The sequence below is a fragment of the Aegilops tauschii genome, chromosome 5, assembly GCF_002575655.3.
Source record: "Aegilops tauschii subsp. strangulata cultivar AL8/78 chromosome 5, Aet v6.0, whole genome shotgun sequence".
NCBI lineage: Eukaryota > Viridiplantae > Streptophyta > Magnoliopsida > Poales > Poaceae > Aegilops > Aegilops tauschii.
The window spans coordinates 886,196-906,570 of NC_053039.3; positions in this window are offsets into that span (position 1 = coordinate 886,196).

Sequence of the window (20,375 nt, forward strand, 5' to 3'; positions counted from 1 at the left end):
ATGAATCCTTTACTTGTACGGGAAGTCCAGCCGCCTCTTATATATGTTGGGGGTGACGGCCGATTGAACAACACACGATCGAACAAATCAATCTACTACCTTTTCATGTTCATCAACTTTTTATCTCTCCCTTGTATCTTTCTTTCTCGTTCTTCGTTCATTCTTCCCGTTGGAGGGCAGCGATGCACGAGGCTCTAGGGGCGAGCGAATCGACCTAGGGCAGCCCATAGCCGCCGCACTCCCTGATAGGGTCCCTCCCGGGCATGTGGAGTTTCGGGTCTGCAAAAGCACCCGCCGACTGTCTTGCGTATCGCGCTGTCTGTCGGGTCTCCTTCGACGTGAGCTGCGGTGCATCAGCACCGACGTCGAGGGTACACGTGACGTGTTTGCATGTCAACATAGTGAACATGATTTACGCAACGCACATACCAAAGAGGAGGCACAAACGCGCACTCCGAGATGTATACGCTGTAGAGGCCGTCGCCCCGAAATTCAACCCATGGTCGGCCTGCCCGATCTCTTTCGATCGCAGGGATCATCCGACTAGTATCCGGCTTGGAGGTTTGGCTACCTTGGTACTCAACTCAATAATTAACGGATACCATCTGACCCGAGTCCTTACGGACGGCGGCAGTAGTCTCAACCTAATATTTCAGGACACTGTTCGCAAAATGGGGATAGACCCATCAACAATTTGCCAAAGCAGTACTACCTTTAAAAGAGTAATACCAGGCGCAGAGGCCCGCACTACTAGGCAAAGGGCTATAGATGATATGGCCACTAATGGCGCACCACACATGTGGTGCGCCATTACTATATACTAATGGCGCACCATGTGTTGGTGCGCCATTAGTAATATATTACTAATGACGTACCTGGTGTTTGGTGCGCCATTAGTAGTTTTGAAAAAAAAAAGTAAAAAAAATTGTTACTAATGGCGCACTGTGGTATAGTGCGCCATTACTAGTTGACATAGTAATGGCGCACCACACCCACCGTGCGCCATTAGTAGTTTTAAAAAAAAAATCTTAGTAATGCCGAGCCCCACCTCCCCTCGCCCCGTCGCCCCCCCTCCCCTCGCTGCCCCCTTGCCCACCTCCCCTCGCCCCGTCGCCCCACCGTCCCAACCACCCGCCACCGCCCCCTGGCCCCACCGCCGCTCGCCCCGTCGCCCCCACCACCCGCCACCGCCCCGTCGCCCGAACTGCGCCCCGCCCCGGCGCCCCGTCGCCCGAACGGCGCCCCCCTGGTGCCCCGCCGCCCCCACCACCTGCCCGTCGACCCCTGCGCCCGCGCCGCCCCCGGAGCCAGGCTCGCCGCCGCCCCTGCGCCCGCGCCGCTCCCGGAGCCAGGCTCGCCGCGGGCCCCCTGCATCCGCCTCGCGCCCCTGGAGCCAGGCCCGCCGCCGCTGCCCTAACTGCGGCCGTCCACTACCACCCCCTGCCCCTGGAGCCAAGGTGAGCATTTTTTGTTTTTTTCTACTGTTTTTCTTTGCTGTTTAGGTTTAATTAGGTTACTGATAGGTTTAGGTTAGTGGTTGGTTTAGGTTAGAGCTAGATTTAGGTTTAGATAATTAGAAGAAGAAGAAAGTTGAAAAAAAGAAGAAGAAGTAGAAGAAGAGGAAAAAGGAAAAAAAGGAAGAAGAATAAGAAGAAAGTTGAAAAACAGAACAAGAAAGGAAGAAGGAGAAGAGGAGGAGGAGGAAGGAGAAGAAAGAAAAAGGAGAACAAGAAAAGAAGAGAGGTGGAGAAGAAGAAGATGGAAAGGAAAAAGAAGAATGCGTCATTGTTTAATTGTAGAGGCTGATGATCGAAAAGTTGACCTTTCTTAGGAGTAGCATCTTCAAATAAGTAACCCTTCATGTCTTCAAATAAAATAACAGAACAACATAACTCAGAACGGTAATATAACCAAGAAATCATACGAAACATTAAAATAGTGGAAACTACGGCAAGGTTTTGACATCATTAAACCCACCCACATGATTGAAATAAAAAAACATAACTCTGCATATGCAAAGACAGAAGGCATAACAGAGAAAAAAATCATTATAAAGAAACTAGTTGCTGACATTAAGCTTGCACATTCAATAGGTCACACCTTTACTGCTTAGCCGGATATAGCGTTGGAACTCTGTTTTGGGGTCACTGCCATACTCCATGACATCATTAGGCTGATGGTTCTGAACCTGTAGAAAGCAATATAATTCATACAGACATAAAAAAAGGCTCAAGCAGCACTCCAGAATTAATTGAACATGGGGAGGAAATTGTCAGGGCCAACCTTGGGGAAATCAGATATTGCATCTTCGAGGACGAGAGCTTTTTTCAAGTGTTTATTTGCTGCTTCCTCATAAGCAACGAGACATCTCTGAGGACAGAACATCATTTTAGTAGGATGTAATAATCATTAGTCTTCGAAAAGAATGATATTAAATAACATAGTGGCCTGTGATGTATTTTCGTACCGAAAATGCATTTGGCACTAGTCCTCGCTTAACAACATCATGGGTGGGAAGCAGGAACTTCGGAAGTGCATTGGTGTAGTTGATTATCTTCTGCTCAAAATTTATGCTGCTATAATGTTGTATGATAATGTTGTAAGGGTACTAATTGGTCTCTTCTGCTGCTTATCAGAGATGGGGGGAAGCAGCCACCGCCGCTCTGGCTCACCGGAGTACGAGTTGGATGCTTTCGAGTTCTTCAGTAGCATACTTGGGACTTCATATCAGCCACGAGGCAGGTATATAAAACGAGAGATCTCCCCTTCACCCATCTCATTATGATAACTCTGTTGTTTGCTACATCACTCCTTGTCCCAAATTGCAGAGGCTGCCTGACACTTTTATGAACATGTTGGGTGAAGATCCGCCAGATAATGTGAAGCTCCGACAGGCCGGCAGCGGGGTTCGCAGGCTGTGGGACGTGGAGTTGGTGATCGAGGAGGGCCACATGTACCTGAACTATGTCAGGTATGTCAGATCTCCAAAATGATATATATATATATATACTTAGTTACCTATGTTATCTCTAATATGCTTAGTTTCCTATAGGTTAGCTCCAAAATTACTTATGTTAGCACAAAATGATCAAGTTTACATAATAAGCTTATAGTCTTCTTCTTATTCTTCTTCTTTTCCAAAATGACATAGGTTAGCTTCATTTTACCTAAGTTGGCTCTAATATGCTAACTTAGAGCTTATATGCTTAGTTTCCTATAGGTTAGCTCCAAAATTACTTATGTTAGCACAAAATGATCAAGTTTACATAATAAGCTTATAGTCTTCTTCTCATTCTTCTTATTCTTCTTCTTTTCCAAAATGACATAGGTTAGCTTCATTTTACCAAAGTTGGCTCTAATATGCTAACTTAGAGAGCTTATATGCTCAGTTTCCTATAGGTTAGCTCCAAAATTACTTATGTTAGCACAAAATGATCAAGTTTACATAATAAGCTTATAGTCTTCTTCTTATTCTTCTTATTCTTCTTCTTATTCTTCTTCTAGTATTCTTCTAGTATTCTGCTTCTTCTAGTATTCTTCTAGTCTTCTTCTTCTCTTCTTCTTCTCTTCTTCTTCTTCTTCTTCTTCTTCTAACTTCTTGTTTATCATTTTGCAGATTTGATTTAATTCACGGAAGCTTGCATGGATGGAGTGCTTCTTTTCCATTTGTGTTTTTATTTTGTATCAATGTGAAACTTTTGTGAATTGATGGATAACGGTGTTGGATGAACAATGTGAAACTTTTGTAATATGTAACGATGCAACTATGTGTTGGCTATGTATGTATATATGATGAAACTTGTGTGTTGGATATTATTGTTATATGGATGCTTGTTGTATATATATGTGTTGGATATCTCATATGTGAAATAGTGACCTAAGATTAAGAAAAAACGAAAAAAAATAAAAAAATTGTTACTAATGGCGCACTTCCATGTGGTGCGCCATTAGTATACCAGATACGACTGGCGCACCTGTGGTGCGCCATTAGTATACCAGATACTAATGGCGCACCTGTGGTGTGCCATTACTAAAATATTCTAGTGGCGTTGTACTAATGGCGCACCTGTAGTGCGCCATTAGTAGCTACAACAGGTGCGCCATTAGTAGGCCTTTTCCTAGTAGTGCCGCTGTACGGGCTCTCTAACATTAGAGGTTGTATTCGGTTCTCCCGACAACTTTAAAGTGAAGAACTAATCTTTGACATCGCTCCATTCCGAAGCGGCTACCATGCACTACTCGGAAGAACGGCCTTCGCTCGTTTTAATGCAGTTCCACATTACACTTATCTTAAACTCAAGATGCCCGGTCCACATGGCATCATCTCAATTAGCGGAAATACAGAGCGTTCTCTACGTGCGCAAGAATATGTGGCGGCTCTAATAGCCGAACCACTAAACGGCTTCCCCAACCCGAATAAATGATCGGTCGTCAAGACCACGGACGTGGCTAGACGTGTCCGACGCACCACTTGTTGTAGCAGCCCAGATAAACCTGAGCTTGGTCGGCAGACACGCCCCCACATGTGGTGCTAGGGGCTGCCCGCACGTAAAAGGGTCCATAGTTCGGCTCGACCCTATTCATACACAATAGATTGAATTTTCATGGTTCATTAAGAATAACCAACTTTTCGCACGATCACACCAGATTCTTTCACTTGGGTTTTTCTTTTTTTACAGATGATCATCGTGCTACACCCTTCCAGGATATGGCACAACGGAGACAAAGGCGCAAACGTGCACCAGGGCCCGCTCAAAGGTTTCTTTTTAGATTAAGACCCTGTGTAAAACTTTTTTAATGTGTCTTGTTGCTTCAAACCCTCCGGGCACTTAACACAATCGAGAGGGAAACTGGCGTTATTGGCATTTCGTCACGCCGGATTAATGCATGTACCTGGAAATTTAGGGCTCATTATCGAGGGCGTTACTCAGCCCAGTATATGTTGTAAAGTCCGAATACCTTAGGGACTGTTCGGCGTCGTGAGTTTGGCCTTATATGCATCAGCTCCGAATCATATCTTTAGTCAATAGTTGGGTTTGGCCGGCTCCCGTGTTTTGCTACCTTACGTTCCGCTCTATCGGCTAAGGTGGCACCGGGAGAACTACTGCGATTGTGCCCTGGTTCATCTGGATGAGCACCTCAGTAGAGAAAGCCGAAAACTGACTGTCATGACAAAGCGAGAGACTGGTCAACCACTCAATGACTCAGCGGAATCTTCGCGATTCCTCCATATTAACGAAGGACCGTTTCCCGGTAATGTACGTACGCGCACCGTATTCGGATGAACGCGGAAGTACCAGGGGCTATATAGTAGCCCCACCATCAAACTCCTATGGCTAAGTGAAAGTGTTAAAGCTATATAGTCTGATTGCCTTGTTCGCCGCGCTATCACCTCCTTAATGGACCAAGACGTTGGATCAAGTGTGCTTACGCACTTCACCGAACACCCCCGCATTATATGCGTGGGGGCTGAAGCCGACGACTGCAATCTTTCAGTTTATATACATATATACATAAACGGCCGCACAGGAGGCACTATAATACTTTATGGGCAGAAGTATAAATACAACCTTCATAATCAAAATAGCATTGTTTTTACAACCAAGACACATGTCACTCGAACATGGTACTCTTCGAGCACTGAGCCTCTAATATACGGGCGCCTTCTAGGACTTCTTCAAAATAGTGCTCGGGCGAGTCCTGGCCTCCGGTCGGACCCCTGGTTGCAATAGCGGTGGCCTCCATCTCTGCCCAATATGTCTTAACACGGGCAAGAGCCATCCGCGCACCCTCTATGCACGCCAACCTCTTTACAGCGTTGATATGCGGCAGAACACAAAGAAATCATTGCACTAACCCAAAATAACTTTCCGGACTTGGTTCCTTCGGCCAAAGATGATCCACGACAGACCTCATGGCAAGCCCGGACAACCTATGGAGCTCGGCCAACTCGGCCATTTGTTCATTTAAGAGCAGCGGATGCTTCGGGGCACTGAACTGTGACCAGAACAACTTTTCCACCTCATGATCCTTCTGATCTTTGAAATACTTAGTCGCATCAGCAGCACTCTTTGCTAAGTCCAAGTATGTGTCTGCAACACTCCATAATTGATCCAGAGGGGCATACTTCGGATCGCCGAACTTCGTCCACAATAGGAAGGGCTTCCCAGTCGTGATATCTCCGGCTTGGTGAAGCTCCTCCCACGCCGCTCGGATTCCAGAGCGTGTTTCCTTGGCTGCTTCCAAGGCCTTCTTCAAGTCAGCCGCTTTCGCCTGGCTTTCCCTTTTGAGGAGCTCATAGCGGCTGGCGGCATTTTGCACCTCAAGAGCCATGTTGGCTATTTTCTCTTCGCTCTGGCGATGAGCAGCCTGTTCGGCTTTTAACTCTTCGGCTGCCTTCAGGGCGGCCGCATCACTTCTTCTGGCGTGTTCCTTGGCTCGGGCAAGTTCTGCCCGAAGGGTCTCCATGGCGGCAGCTCCATCTGTAGTCAAAGCATATTATAGATACTAGCATCATGCTCCTCTTGATATTTGCTGACCACCCAAAAATACATACCCTGTGCCTCATCAAGCCGCTTGTTCACAAGCGCAATGTCGGCATCCCCACGTCAAGCTGCTGCCTTAGTTCGGCAAAATCAGTAGTCCAGTAAGCCGCCGGACCCTCAGCCACGTGCAAATAAAAGCAGTGCGATTATTACCTGGGACTATGATCCTCTGTTTGCCGCCTCTGGACGGCAACCCGAGTCTCAGGGGCTACTGTCTATACAGGGCACACCTAGCGTGTGCGGTATAGTAAAATATATATATATATTACTTTGTGTACCTCAAAGCCTCTTAATAGGCTCGTAAAAGCTTCATTCAACCCGTTTTTGGCGGATGAAATCCTCTCAACCACCGTACCCATCAAGGTACGATGTGCCTTTGAGATAGCCGCTTGCTCCAAAAGATCCAATAATGTATCCAGTTGTACACCGGATAGTCCCGGGCTTTTTCTGTTGGTCTCCTTAGGAGCTGAGAACCCCGGACTTTGGGAGGCCGAAGAGTTACCTTCTGGCCTTCGTGGATCAGGAGAAATCCTCCGCGACGACACCTCAGGGTTGTCCGTCTCGTGACGGGGGGAAGCAGGGGAAGGCGTTTCGCTCTCCATCATCTCCGGAAGAAGATCCCCCGAAGACGAACTTTGTTGAGAAGGGCTATGAGCCGAACTGCAAAAGTAGGATATATTTACCAAAATATCCTTGTTCACTTACGGCTCGGTTGACGACTGGCCCCCTTGCGGGCGCTGTGCCGTAAGGACGCCCTCTGGGGCAGGGCCCCCTGGCGAAGATTTCTTCCCTCGTTTGGAAGCCGCCGTTTCTAAATCTTCAGGGGCGCCCCTTTTCTTCCCATGGGGAGAGGGGATTTTAGATTCACCTCCCCGATCATCCTCCTTTGCGGAGGCACTAATTCCCCCGGTTTGGATGTATGAAGCCCGCTCTCGGCTTATCTATTCCTCCCTTCATCTTCTCCTGATGGCACTTGATAGGGTGCGCGCTCAAGCATCCTGGTTAGTACGGGATCCGGCAAGCTTTCGGGAAGGGGGGCCGAACACTTGATCCTCTCCGCCTTTCTTATCCAATCCTGGCCGAGGGCAATTTTTCAGAATAATGTTGTGACAAACATAAAGACAACATGTTCGGTCGCGGAAATACTTACTTGGGTATCTGGACGATTGCAGTTGAGACCCGCATCCTCGGAGGTGTCCGGAAACTTTATTCCTGATCCGAAGAACAATCCATACATCCCTTCGAGCGTCATGCCGAAGAAGTGTTGAATAGTTCGTGGTCCGTCCGGGTTGAACTCCCACATACGGAGAGATCGACGTTGGCATGGCAGGACCCGACGAACCAACATTACTTGTATTACTTTGACAAGACTGACATCCCTCTTGAGGAGATCTCGAATGCGGCTTTGCAAGGTCAGCACGTCATTAACTGGCCCCCAGTCCAGCCCTTTGTTGACCCATGATGCCAGATGGGGCGGAGGGCCCGGGCGGAAGGCTGGGGCGGCTGCCCACTTTGTGCCCCTGGGAGCGGTGATGTAAAACCACTCCCGTTGCCACAGGTCGGACACCTCCGGGAAGGAGCCCTTTGGCCATAGGGTGTCAGCACCCTTGCTTATTATAGCACCCCCGCACTCCGCGTGTCACCCGTCGATCATCTTCGGCTTCACATTGAAGTTCTTGAGCCATAAGCCGAAGTGTGGGTTAATGAAGAGGAAGGCCTCACCACGACGATAAACGACGAGATGTGAAGGAGTGAATCTGGAGCCAAATCATGGAAATCTAGCCCGTAATAGAACATGAGCCCTCTTACGAAGGGATCAAGACTAAAACCTAGCCCTCGGATGAAGTGGGAAACAAATACAACACTCTCGTTGGGTTCGGGAGTGGGGATAACCTGCCCTTGAGCAGGTAGCCTATGGGGGTTTTCGGCGGTCAGATATCTAGCCTCCCTAAGCTTCTCGATGTCCTCCTCTGTGACAGAAGAGGTCATCCACCGGCCTTGAAGTTTGGATCCGGACATGATTGAAGGTTCGAAGTTCATAGCCTGAACCTTGGGTGTTGGAACTCGAGGTAGGGGAAGGGAAGGATTTGGCGTGGAAACAAAAGGACGGGCCTGGACCTCTTTATAAAGAGGGTGAGTATCAAGCATCCTCCGTGTGACCGTTTGGAACTTGCCTAAAACCAAGGAGTCATACTAATGGCACGATTGGGTTACCCATGCCCGTATTGATGCGAATCCCGTGATAAGGGAGACACGATCTCTATTTCGACAAGACGTGCCAATAAAACTGCCTCGCAATGCGTGCCATAGCAGGCTGGGAAAAAATGGTTCGTATAAAGACCGGGCCGCGGCGTGATGTCATGCTATGAAAAGTTGTCAGCAGACTAGATTTGTGGAATATTATACTCTCTACGGTATGTGGAATTTGTTTTGCAGAGTCGGACATGATCCTTGTGTTCAAAATCTTCTATGGAGTATTCGGAGAAGGAACCTGCCTTGCAATGCCGAAGACAATCTGCGCTGGACTTATCGTCATTGAAGCCTGGTTCAGGGGCTACTGCGGGAGTCCTGGATTAGGGGGTCCTCGGACACCCGGACTATATACTTTGGCCGTACTGTTGGACTATGAAGATACAAGATTGAAGACTTCGTCCCGTGTCCGGGTGGGACTCTCCTTTGCGTGGAAGGCAAGCTTGGCAATTCGGATATGTAGATCTCCTTCTCTGTAACCGACTCTGTGTAACCCTAGCCCCCTCCCCTGTCTATATAAACCGAAGGGTTTAGTCCATAGGACAAGAACAATCATAATGATAGGCTAGCTTCGACGGTTTAGCCTCTACGATCTCGTGGTAGATCAACTCATATCATCAAGATCAATCAAGGAGGAAGTAGGGTATTACCTCCATCGAGAGGGCCCGAACCTGGGTAAACATTGTGTCCCCCGCCTCCTGTTACCATTAGCCTTAGACGCACAGTTCAGGACCCCCTACCCGAGATCCGCCGGTTTTGACACCGACAGTTGTCGTGGGGCCGACAGTGTATGAATGGGGAAATGGTGGGGGAGGTGGGTTCTCAAACTTTCAGAGGTGCTTGTCTGAAATGTGGGAAAGTTACGAACATATCCCTCGTTTAAAATTTCGGACATCACGTCGGTTGGGGATAGGACGGTAATCTCGCATCTCCCAAATATTTGCCGATAACGATTTCGGGTGAGGAGAGGGTGTTTTGCCGCCCACGGTTGGCGCCCATGGTGTATGAACGGGCCTGACATGTAGGGCGGTTGTGTCACGTCTGAGGGAAGTTACACATCTGCACCTATTTAAAATATTAGCCTACATCAATTTCAGAGGAGGAGAGTGTGTTTTTCCGCCCACCGTGTATGAATGGGGAAATGGAGGGAGACACATGTCTTTCGGATGAGCTTGAATCAAATGTGTTTTGCCGCCCATGTTTGGCGCCCACCGTGTCTGAATGGGCTCTGAGGCCGTCATGTCACGTCTGATTGAAGTTACTAGTCCACCCCTATCGATAGCTGTGTAAATTCGGTCAATAAGTATGTTAAGTGTTAGGGGTAGACAGTAATTTCCATCTCGCAAACACTTGCTTCGGGCAGCCCACAAATTATAGTGGGTGTTTAGCCACTTCATTCAAAACTTGGGAGAATTAGCATTCACGTTTGCCCTCGGCCCTGGCAACTAAATTCAAATCCAATTTGTATTCGATTACGAATATCCAGAGATAATTCTACGTTTTGTTATTTATTTCTTCAAAACCACAACAAAGATTTATTCCACCTTTATATATGATTATGATTTAGAAATGTCGTGATCTTCGAATTCAGTAGGTTGGATACACTTTGACTCAAACAGTTATTTCATCCAATACAATATGCTCACACGAAAATCAGTTCACCTTATGTCAATCATACAAGTACTGAGGATTACCTCGCCTAAAAAATTCGGATCATTACAACACATGGACAACATAGGGGGTCTTACGACATAATCCATTTAGAGATATGACATAACATGTAAGTACAATAATCTAATGACAATTTCAACTGGTATCTAAGGAAGAACTGGGATTACCCTAGGCTTCAGATAGCAGAAATAGCAGGACCTCCTCTGTCTTCAAATGCAACGTTCTTACTTCCTCCAATGGTTGGGTTGCTTGCATAGTGTGTGCGCTAATTGCATAATTTCCAGCCTCAAGATCAAGATTACCTCATTCATGGCAGCCACACCATCTCTTTCTGCCTGTAGTAGATCCTCAAGAACTATAATATCTGTGGTCAGACTGCTCTCCGACGGTGTTACCTCTGAACTGCTACCATCTGGTAACATGGATGGCGCACTGCTTCTACAAATAGATTCTGGGGTTGTAAATTGTGTCCTAGTGTGAACGGCATCCTGAAAGGTTTCCGCTGCACAGAAGTAAGAGATAGTTATCGCATGATCTAGGCAGTAAGCTTACATGGTAAACGACATATGAATTATTGTCTAGCATGGCAAGCTATATTTAAATGGTTCGAAGCAACATCAGCCGAAAAGAAATAAAAATGGTAAGATGAAACTAGGGATGTAAGTGGCCAATAAACGACATCCGCCAGTCCCATCTAGTTAGTTTTTGCTAGCTCCCTTGTTCATTTTCCTCAAAAAACAAAAACTCTTTTGAACTATCATACCACTAGTGGACTTTAATCAGGATTAAATGGGACCCAGTTGACATCCCTAGTTGAAGGGAGTGTACCACCACTATATTTAAGTTGCCAAGGCATCTAAGCAGTTGAAATAATCTGATAAAGAACTTAACAACGTGGCCTCATATAAACTACGAAGACAGTCTTCTAATGAAGTTCAGAGGAAAAGTTAAGGACTCAAATGAACTAGGCATGCATTTCTTTATGATAGTACAACAGGCACTGCTGACATATTGGCCAACTCAGGTATAGCGTAACAAGTGACAAACAAGCATTCGAATCAAGCAATACAACAAAGCAGACAACTAAACTATTTGTAATTCTGTAGGATTACAGGTTGAGGGCACAAGCCAAGAAAACAGCCTAGTCGCATTACATTTCACATGTACTAAAACACACTAGCTTACCATATGTTGTTGTGAACCCTCGCTGATGTTGCAATGTCCTTTGAAGATATCGTCAGCATCCCGTGGTTGCAAATCTAGTTGTTCTAGTTTATTCTGCACCCTCTATTTAGGTAAAATTAATTTTAATCGCATGCACTAGTTCGAATTGATCATCAATGGTTCATCTAAACTAATGAAAAAAGGGTGTGTGCTTACACGACAATATATCTGCTTCCCTCTATTTTTATGCTTGTTTGAGGTGCCAGCCCCAAAAGAACAAATATTTAGGTAAAATTAATTTTAATCGCATGCACTAGTTCGAATTGATCGTCAATGGTTCATCTAAACTAATGAAAGAAGGGTGTGTGCTTACACGACAATATATCTGCTTCCCTCTATTTTTATGCTTGTTTGAGGTGCCAGCCCCAAAAGAACAAATATTTTGCTTGATGGGGTTGGCAGCTCCATAATTAATAGAAGCATCAAATTAGTCATGCAACTTGGTAAGAACATGAACACACAAAAAAAGTAATGAACAGAGGCTCGGAGTAGTGATGTAATAGCCAGCATCAGAAAATGTAGGGTAAAACGAACAAAAAGCAGCGGAACCACATGCTAGTTTGCTGATGTGTAATTAAGCATTGAGAACAGGAAACAGTCTGATGGAACCAACAGGTGGCATCAGAACAACACCATTGTCATAAATATAGCATGCAAGAAGTAAAATACTAGGCAGTGATATCTAGGAAGTACAGTAATACTTAGGACAAAACTAAAGCATATTAACTATATGTGCAATAGTATGTAATTTAGCACATGTAACATGTTCACAGCCAGAAGTATAGCCCTACAGGTGCAAGCAGAATAACGCGTCTCATCAAAAATTGAATGATGCCCTGTAGAAATTCAGAGGTGCGGTGCTTATGCTAAGAAAGTGAACGTAGGCGCCGGCCGTTGGATAATAGTACCTGATTCTCAGCGGCATATGGGTATCATTGTCATACTAGATAGCTAAGGATCATCGATGGCGCTCGTGTTGCGGTTGAGTTTGGGCCGACTGTCACCGTTGCTGAAGTGGCTCCGGTGCTTCGGTTGCGGTGCTTGTCGACATACAAGAAAGCTCATCTATGGTAAGTGAACAGTTGCACGATAAAGAAGAGAAAAACCGAAGGAGTACAAATATAAATAACCTGATGAGGCTGCCGCATCGGTAAAGCAGGGCCGGTGGAGTTGAATATGGCGTCCGTGGAGTGGGTCCAGTGCAGTGGACGAAGGCTTCAGCGGGCGCGGTGTACAGTGCTTTCGATGAGGCGGATCTGTTGCGGCGGACGAGGGCTTGTATGAAGGGCCAGCGATGGGGCGGACGAGGGAGTCTGTGAAGGGCCTACACTATGGTGGACGTGGTCACCGGTTAAGTAGATCCGGTGTGGTGGACCATGATGGCGGTCAAGGAGATTTGGAGCGGTGGACAAGCGAGTCGCTGAAGCGGCTCCGGTGAAGTGGTGAGTTGGCAGTTGGGGGTTCCAAGGTGCGGATGGTAGATCTGGCGGGGTGTGAGGTCCACCGCTGCGGTGGAGGACTAGATTCGGCGGCTTTCCATGGGTGGGTGGGGGTCGGGGAGGGGATGGGGAGGGGGAGGGGCTCTGGGGAAGAATGTTGGGGGCAAAGAGGGGAAAACAATGGAGTTACCAAAGCAGCCCTTTTCCGTTCATGTGGAAGGGGGTAAAATAGGAATATCGCAGGGCTAAACTTTCGGGCGCGAGATATTTCGATGTGAGCGGGAAGTTTGAAAGCTTTTGGAGCCTAAAATTGTAAGTGTTTTGCTGTTGTACGGACGACTATGATATCATGGCCGAGAATTTGTTTGTATTGCACGCAAAAAAGGGCAAGTTTTGAAAATCAATGTCTCCAACTCGAAACTTAGATTGTCCATTCAATTAAAATATGGATCATTGAGCTAGTACAAGCAAATACCATCATACGGTCCAATTCAAATGAAATTCCAAATGTGTTTATCCTAAATATGATGACAAAAGCAAAAATATGTATGTGTATGAATAAAGTGAATGATTATAAAGTTTGAACATGCCCGTATGTGTATATCTCTAGGTTTGATATACGAATTTGAAATCACGAAATCCCGGCTTAAAAAATGTACCTCCGTTTAAATGAATTACAAAAGCTAATGATGGAGTCGAATTCCAAAATTCCAATCTTAGGTTTGTAATTCTGGTACATCAAGGTATATCACGCATGTTCAAAACTATCATTATCTCATAGTCCAAACTGTGAAACAAATTGATGAACCATGAGTGCACACACTATTGACCATATATATCTCAGTTACGCTAAAGTCCCTCAAATATAGACACCTCATTCTTTATCTGAAGCCACACCCCCCCGGCGCCACCCCCACACACAAGTCGTTCTCTCCCCCAGAGACGAACACACGAGCACATTAACACCCCTCTCTCTTCTAAAGTTCGGACCCCAATATAGGTCTCTATCACTTTGTCTCTCGGGCATGCACACATCTCTTCCCCAACTCTCTAGGTCTCCCGGCATCTCTCTTTCCCAAGCACACGCACTATGTAGAGTGCATCTTTCCCATACACACAAAATGTCGCCCCCAAACATCTCTCTCCCTAGTTATGTGGTTCTCGCACACACACCTCACACACCACCCCCACTGCAAACAAGCACACTTTGTCTCCTTGTGCAGCACTCTCCTCTTTCTATCTCTCTCACATGCGGACCCGCCCCAGCTCCTGCCCTATATACATATATGCCGTGACTCTTTCCATGGCTCCCTAATGTATCATCGTTCTCAATCTCGCATGTTGTTCTCTACACCATATATTCTAGATCTCTCATGAAGTCCCTATCACACACACGATGACTCGCTTCCCTTGCGTCTCCATACATAGGCCAATTTCGAACAACATCAACATTGTCTCCCTACCTATACGCCATTTATGGACACAAACGACCCCTCTCTGCCCCCTCTCTTCCTCTCTCTCTCTCTCTCTCTCTCTCTCTCTCTCTCTCTCTCTCTCTCTCCGTCGCTAGCTCTCTCTCTCTCTCTCTCTCGCTCTCACACCCCTCTCCCCCACACACTCGATGTCTCTTCCAAATAGTCTGTTCCCCACCCGCACCAATGCTATCCCTCTACTACACATGTCACACCATCCCCCCTTCCCTTATAATAGGTTTACATCATTACTGGTCTCTCTACTCCACATACACACACTCCCTCTCACACACAAACGCGCGCACAAACACAACAGACATGCACAAACATCCATTTATCTGGATCCTCATCTCTCCCCATGTCCGCATGTGTATCTCACACACTCACTCTCTGATTATGTCTATGTGTCTCCGCGTTACACAACACAAAGCCCCATGTACATGTCTCTCTCTATCCTCCACACACATAGACACAAAGAATCTCTTATCATTGCCTCAGTATCTAGACATATCACACAAGCACACTGTCTCTCTCTCAAAAACACGCTCAACAAGGGTTTCCCCATGAATAACTTACCGTCTATTCATCAATAGTCGTGGCAGTACGGCGAACATGAGACTTGAAAAAGAATAAATCTACATGTGCATAGACCACCTAGTATGACTACTAGGACTAGAGCAAGCCTAAAGCGCGCCGCTATCACCCCCTGCTTATCGGCGACGGGAAAACCTTTGTTTTACACAGTCGAGAAGTCATTGTGCTAAGGTCCCACATGCTGAGGCGTTGAATAGAATGTAGATCCTAGTTTAGGGAAACAAGTATCGATAATACGTTTGTATCTCCATACTTATATTTCTTCTCTTATAAAAAACCGAATTGGTGATGATGGTACGCATGCTATCATGCAATATAGACCGTCCGATCTATATCTGATGGATGGAAATTAAACTAAAAGATACCTGCACCTCTCTCCACATTTGCAGACAAGGCCTTCCCTCATTCATCCTTATCTCCAACAACCTCATTGTTGAGCAATTAAAAAAGGAATCCTTTGGAAAAAACTGGCCTGGTGGCCGCTGCCGACGTCGTCGATCCCCATGCCTCCGCTCAGTCCGACCACCAATCACCACCACGCCCCACTCCTTTTCAACTTATCTCCTATTTTTCGAGATTTCATTAGTTTTTACACATGGGATTACTCCCGCATGGGTCAATCACAACAATTGTTTTATAAAAAAATGCATCTTGATGTTCCGTGCAATGCACAGACATCTACAGAAGACTAAGTGGGTGATGATGGTGTGTCTGCCATCTGTCATTTCTGACAATTAGATCTACATCTAACGACTATGAGGTAAGTTGTTGCCTTTTCTCACCAACATCCCACTTGTCTACCAATTAGCAGAAAAACCATAATTAGTATCTTAAAACCAACCACATCCCTCCCTCACCTCACCAAAATAGCCCAAGGAATATATTCTGATTGAAACATAATATATATCTGGTGATATATGTATATCAAAATTAGAGTGTTTTGTATCAAGTTTGTGAATAAGTATTATTCTAATTATGATCTGTTGCAACGCACATGAACATTGCTAGTATCTCCAACCATGCAAAAAGAATTCCTATTATTTCCATAGTTTCGAGTTTTCCATCAAGATATTAGTCACTCATGGTTGATATTTACTTTCAATCACGTACACATATGCACTATGTAACTAGCCTTGCTTATTTGCTTCCAAAGCTTACTTTCACTCCTACTTACAACATGTAGAGTATTTAACAAAAAACTACCACTGTCAACCAGCCCTAGGAAGAAACTATTGTACAAAAAATAGCAAAAACATACCCAAAATTTCTTAATCCATGCCAAAAACTACTACCTAGTGCCGATTAGGCTTGTTTAAACCCTTTTATGACAGGGTTGGCCCACTCGTCCGTGCTGACGAGGCAGCTTAAACCAACACATTTCGTTTGATCGTTGACACGAGGGACCCACATCTGACCTTCTATCCTGTTATTCCCCCTCAAATCATTGTTTTCCTGAACACTACTTCAAACAGTACTGATGCATGTTCGTCGGTGGCACCGGTGATGAGCGAGTTGGCTGCCGCTCCGCCGGACAGGCCGGACGCCGCACTGGCCTCCGCACGGGTTGGCAGGCTGGCCCGAGCGTGACTCACGAGCGAGCGAGCCGCCGCATGGCCATGTCAATCTAGCTAGCAAACCTTGCAGACAAGCAGCTCGACGGAGCTATCTTGGCTAGTTAGTGGCCACGAGCGACGGACGGAGCTGGCATCCGGGCTGCTGCGAGATGGGCTCCGCACCGCTGGCGGTTTTGACCTCACCTTCTGCCGGCGACGGTAGCTGCGTCCCATGGCCAAGGATGACTAGGTGGACGGGCCGGAGGTAGGGGGTCACTCGGGGATTTTTGTGCAGACTGACATGTAGGTACCACAAGTCATAACGCCTAACTTGCCGGTTGAATAGAAGGCGTTGACTAAGGGGTGACATGGGTTGAAACGTGCCTATAACGACACTTTGTAGAGTAGCCATTTCTTGGCAGGGCTGGTTGGTAAGGGCATGTACAATGGTTGATAAGGTAGTCTTATATTAAGTCTGCCACGTGTGCAAGTGGTAGTACTTTCTTGGCATTATTAGTGATTTCTTGGCATTATTAGTGGTTTCTTGTAAGGAACAATGTACTACTAGTGACAAAAGGCGATTCTAGGTTGCGTTGTACTCCAACGAGTACTACTAGTGGTCGCGGGAGTGTATACCTCGTTTTGTGGATTCAATTCCGGCCGAACGCACGGCGGCCTTTTTTTAAATAGTAACTTCGCTGCGAGCCAATATTGTACATGGGTAGTTTGACTTTCAAGTCAAACGGACGTGCGGCACCACAATCTGGGTGCAATGGATAGCCTAGCCACGTGAACGGGTTTACCTTCCCATCATCTCGTGGCTCGCATGCTTGCCCTAGCCGCACCTTGCTTGCAGCTTCCTCATCAGCTAGTAGCATATTTAAACTAGCGCCTCCCAATTAAGCCCGAGGAGCCAGAAAATCCTGGTGTGGCATTGGGAACTCTGCAATCTGGCTCTGTACGTAAAGTGCTACTAATACTGTACTACTCTGTAGCTTGTGGCGTTGCACGCATGGACTTCACTTCATTATCGGCTCTATACAAGAAATTCCTCTTGACGTGATTTTTTTTTAAACGGAGGCAAAAGCTTTGCCTCATCTCATTCGTAAAGAAGAAACTACTAACAAAGTTCGACGAGATCCATTACACCTCTGCAAATGAAAGCAAAAAGCCTAGTCTCGCTGTATCAAATAACTCAAATGTTCTGCCCCCGCAGTAACCGTCACTGATAAACAGGCAGCTAGTGTGTGCGTGAGAGGAGCGACTGAGTAGGCCAGCTACGTGTTTGAATAGAGCACTGAGAGTACCCACTATGGAGGCATACTTTCCCTGCATTGATAGTACAACGATGGTTCTAGAGAACAGTAGTACCCTCCACTTCCAACTGTAGCTCCTTGGCCCTGAGATGCAAGAGTTCAAAACGGGTGCACTATACTAGAAGTACAGTACATCACACTACTAGTTGAAAAAGTAGTAATAGTACTGCTACAGTATGAGTACATAGTAAATAATAGCCTCACCCCTTCGCTAAGGAACGATCGAGGAGCTACAGTTGGAAGGGACGAGGCCTTGCGGTTACTACGCTTTTATCACCTCCTCGCTAGTTCCCCTCCCCTGAAGAGAAGGTAGTTCATAGCTGCTCCCATGGATTCGCCAGGCGGTTCTCCTCCTCGTCGGGGCTGGGAGACTTTGGATGGCGATCCTCTAGGAGAAATTGCATGCCGCTCCGACGTCCTCACCGCCGCAAGACTCGGTGCTTCCTGCACCAACTTTTTCAAAACGGTGCTTAAACAGGTTTGGGTAAAGGCCATGCTTGTTGGTCTTCCATGCCTCCTCGAGGAGAAGGTCCTTCTATGGGATAATCCTTCGAACAGTCCACCGCTCTCTGGCCATGGTTGCACATTGACTCCACTAGAGTTGCCGACGTTGAGAGGTAGTCGGATTTTGTCCAATGAGCAGGTCAGTCATGGAGTTCGATCATGTAGTACTTAGATATTCCATTTCAATCCCGTAATTTCTCCGCTACCCACCATCTTATATATAGGTCTGGGTCAGTGCCAACGAAGATTGGCTTGCATACCTCTAGCCGGATACCACCATCATTTTGCACAATATCCACAGCAATGCGGCCGTTCCCGTAGACCCCTTCTCCACCATTGGGATCGGCCTTCCGGACCGGATCGGCCTTCTCCGGCTGGATGCCTAGATGAGATTGAATAAGATAGCCATTGCGGACCCACCGACAAAGTGACGAGGCTACGACGATTACTATCTCATCGTGGTGTTCGACATAAGGATTGCCATCAATGCAAGAGGCAGTAACAGCAGGGGATGGCGCATGTTGGCCGCAGCAGATTTGTACCCCTACATGTTCGAAGACGCCGTGCGCCATCTAGGCCGCATCATCATGGTGACAAGACAGGGGACTTGTTTCATCTAGTTGCCATCCTATAGTACGGGAGATTACAAACGGAATGCACAAACAATCATTCGCATCCCTAACGGTACTCCATTATTTTGCAGGGACCAGTCATCCCCCGATCAAAGTAAGATCGCTGATCCTAGATGTGCATTTGCATCCGCAATTCTGTCTAACCTGGAACCTTGTAGCTGACTTTGGCATATTGGGATCAACTATCTTAGCAGTCGTTACCCATGGTACCACTGATGTGCAACATGGTCACACAATCTACCCCGATTGGACCATCACCATCTACCCAGGTATTCCATTTAGTATTATATTTTTAACCCTCTCGCCTTCGCTTTCATTGTTGTACTACTTACTAGTACTAGTAGAGTACTTTTTACCTTGGAGGACGCGTATAGCTAGCTAGGCCCTTGAAGAGTTGAACCTACTAGCTGCCACCATTTTTGTTTTTCCATGTCTTACTATCTCATCCATGTATCCAAGAGTGGCTATATATAATAAGCCGGTTATTTTACTTCCTCTATACCAGAGTAGTACTATTTGCTGCAGAGTATTACTGACTGCCATATTTGCGCACAACATTATTATGCATGGACCTTGACTATGTACATCACCATGTGTCCAGATCTGAGATGCCGCGTGTACCAGATGAACGGCGCCGAGTTCGACCCCCGTGGTGCTACGTGGGTGCCGAGGAACACTCTTGGAGAGTACTCGCTTTTCATTGAGGACAGCTACCCCATTGTGAAGCGGATGCCACCTTCCATGCACGACACTGAAGGCCTTCCGTTCATGAAGCATTGTTGTGTCTTCAGTGTGCACCGCCGGATGAACGACATGCTGGGACACGCTATCCCTGATTTATGCCGCTTCAGCTTGGATGAGTCTCCATCATGTGGAACCAGACTAGAAAGCCGTGACAATGATTCCTGTTGCCCATCGCTATGGATCGTGCCATCCATGAAGAACACCTGGGACTGGAACCCGGAGGAGGACATGTAGCCCATCTATAACGTGTAAGTGGAGTATGGTAAATTCTGAACGGTAGCGCTGTGAATATATGTTGACTAGTCGTGCACAGATTTATCACATGAATTGGAGATGAACTTGTGTGGGATACTGGCATTTGTACTTTAGAATTTTTTACTGGTAAATGTGTTATGTGTACGTGCAACTTGTGTGGTTGTTGCACGGGCTCC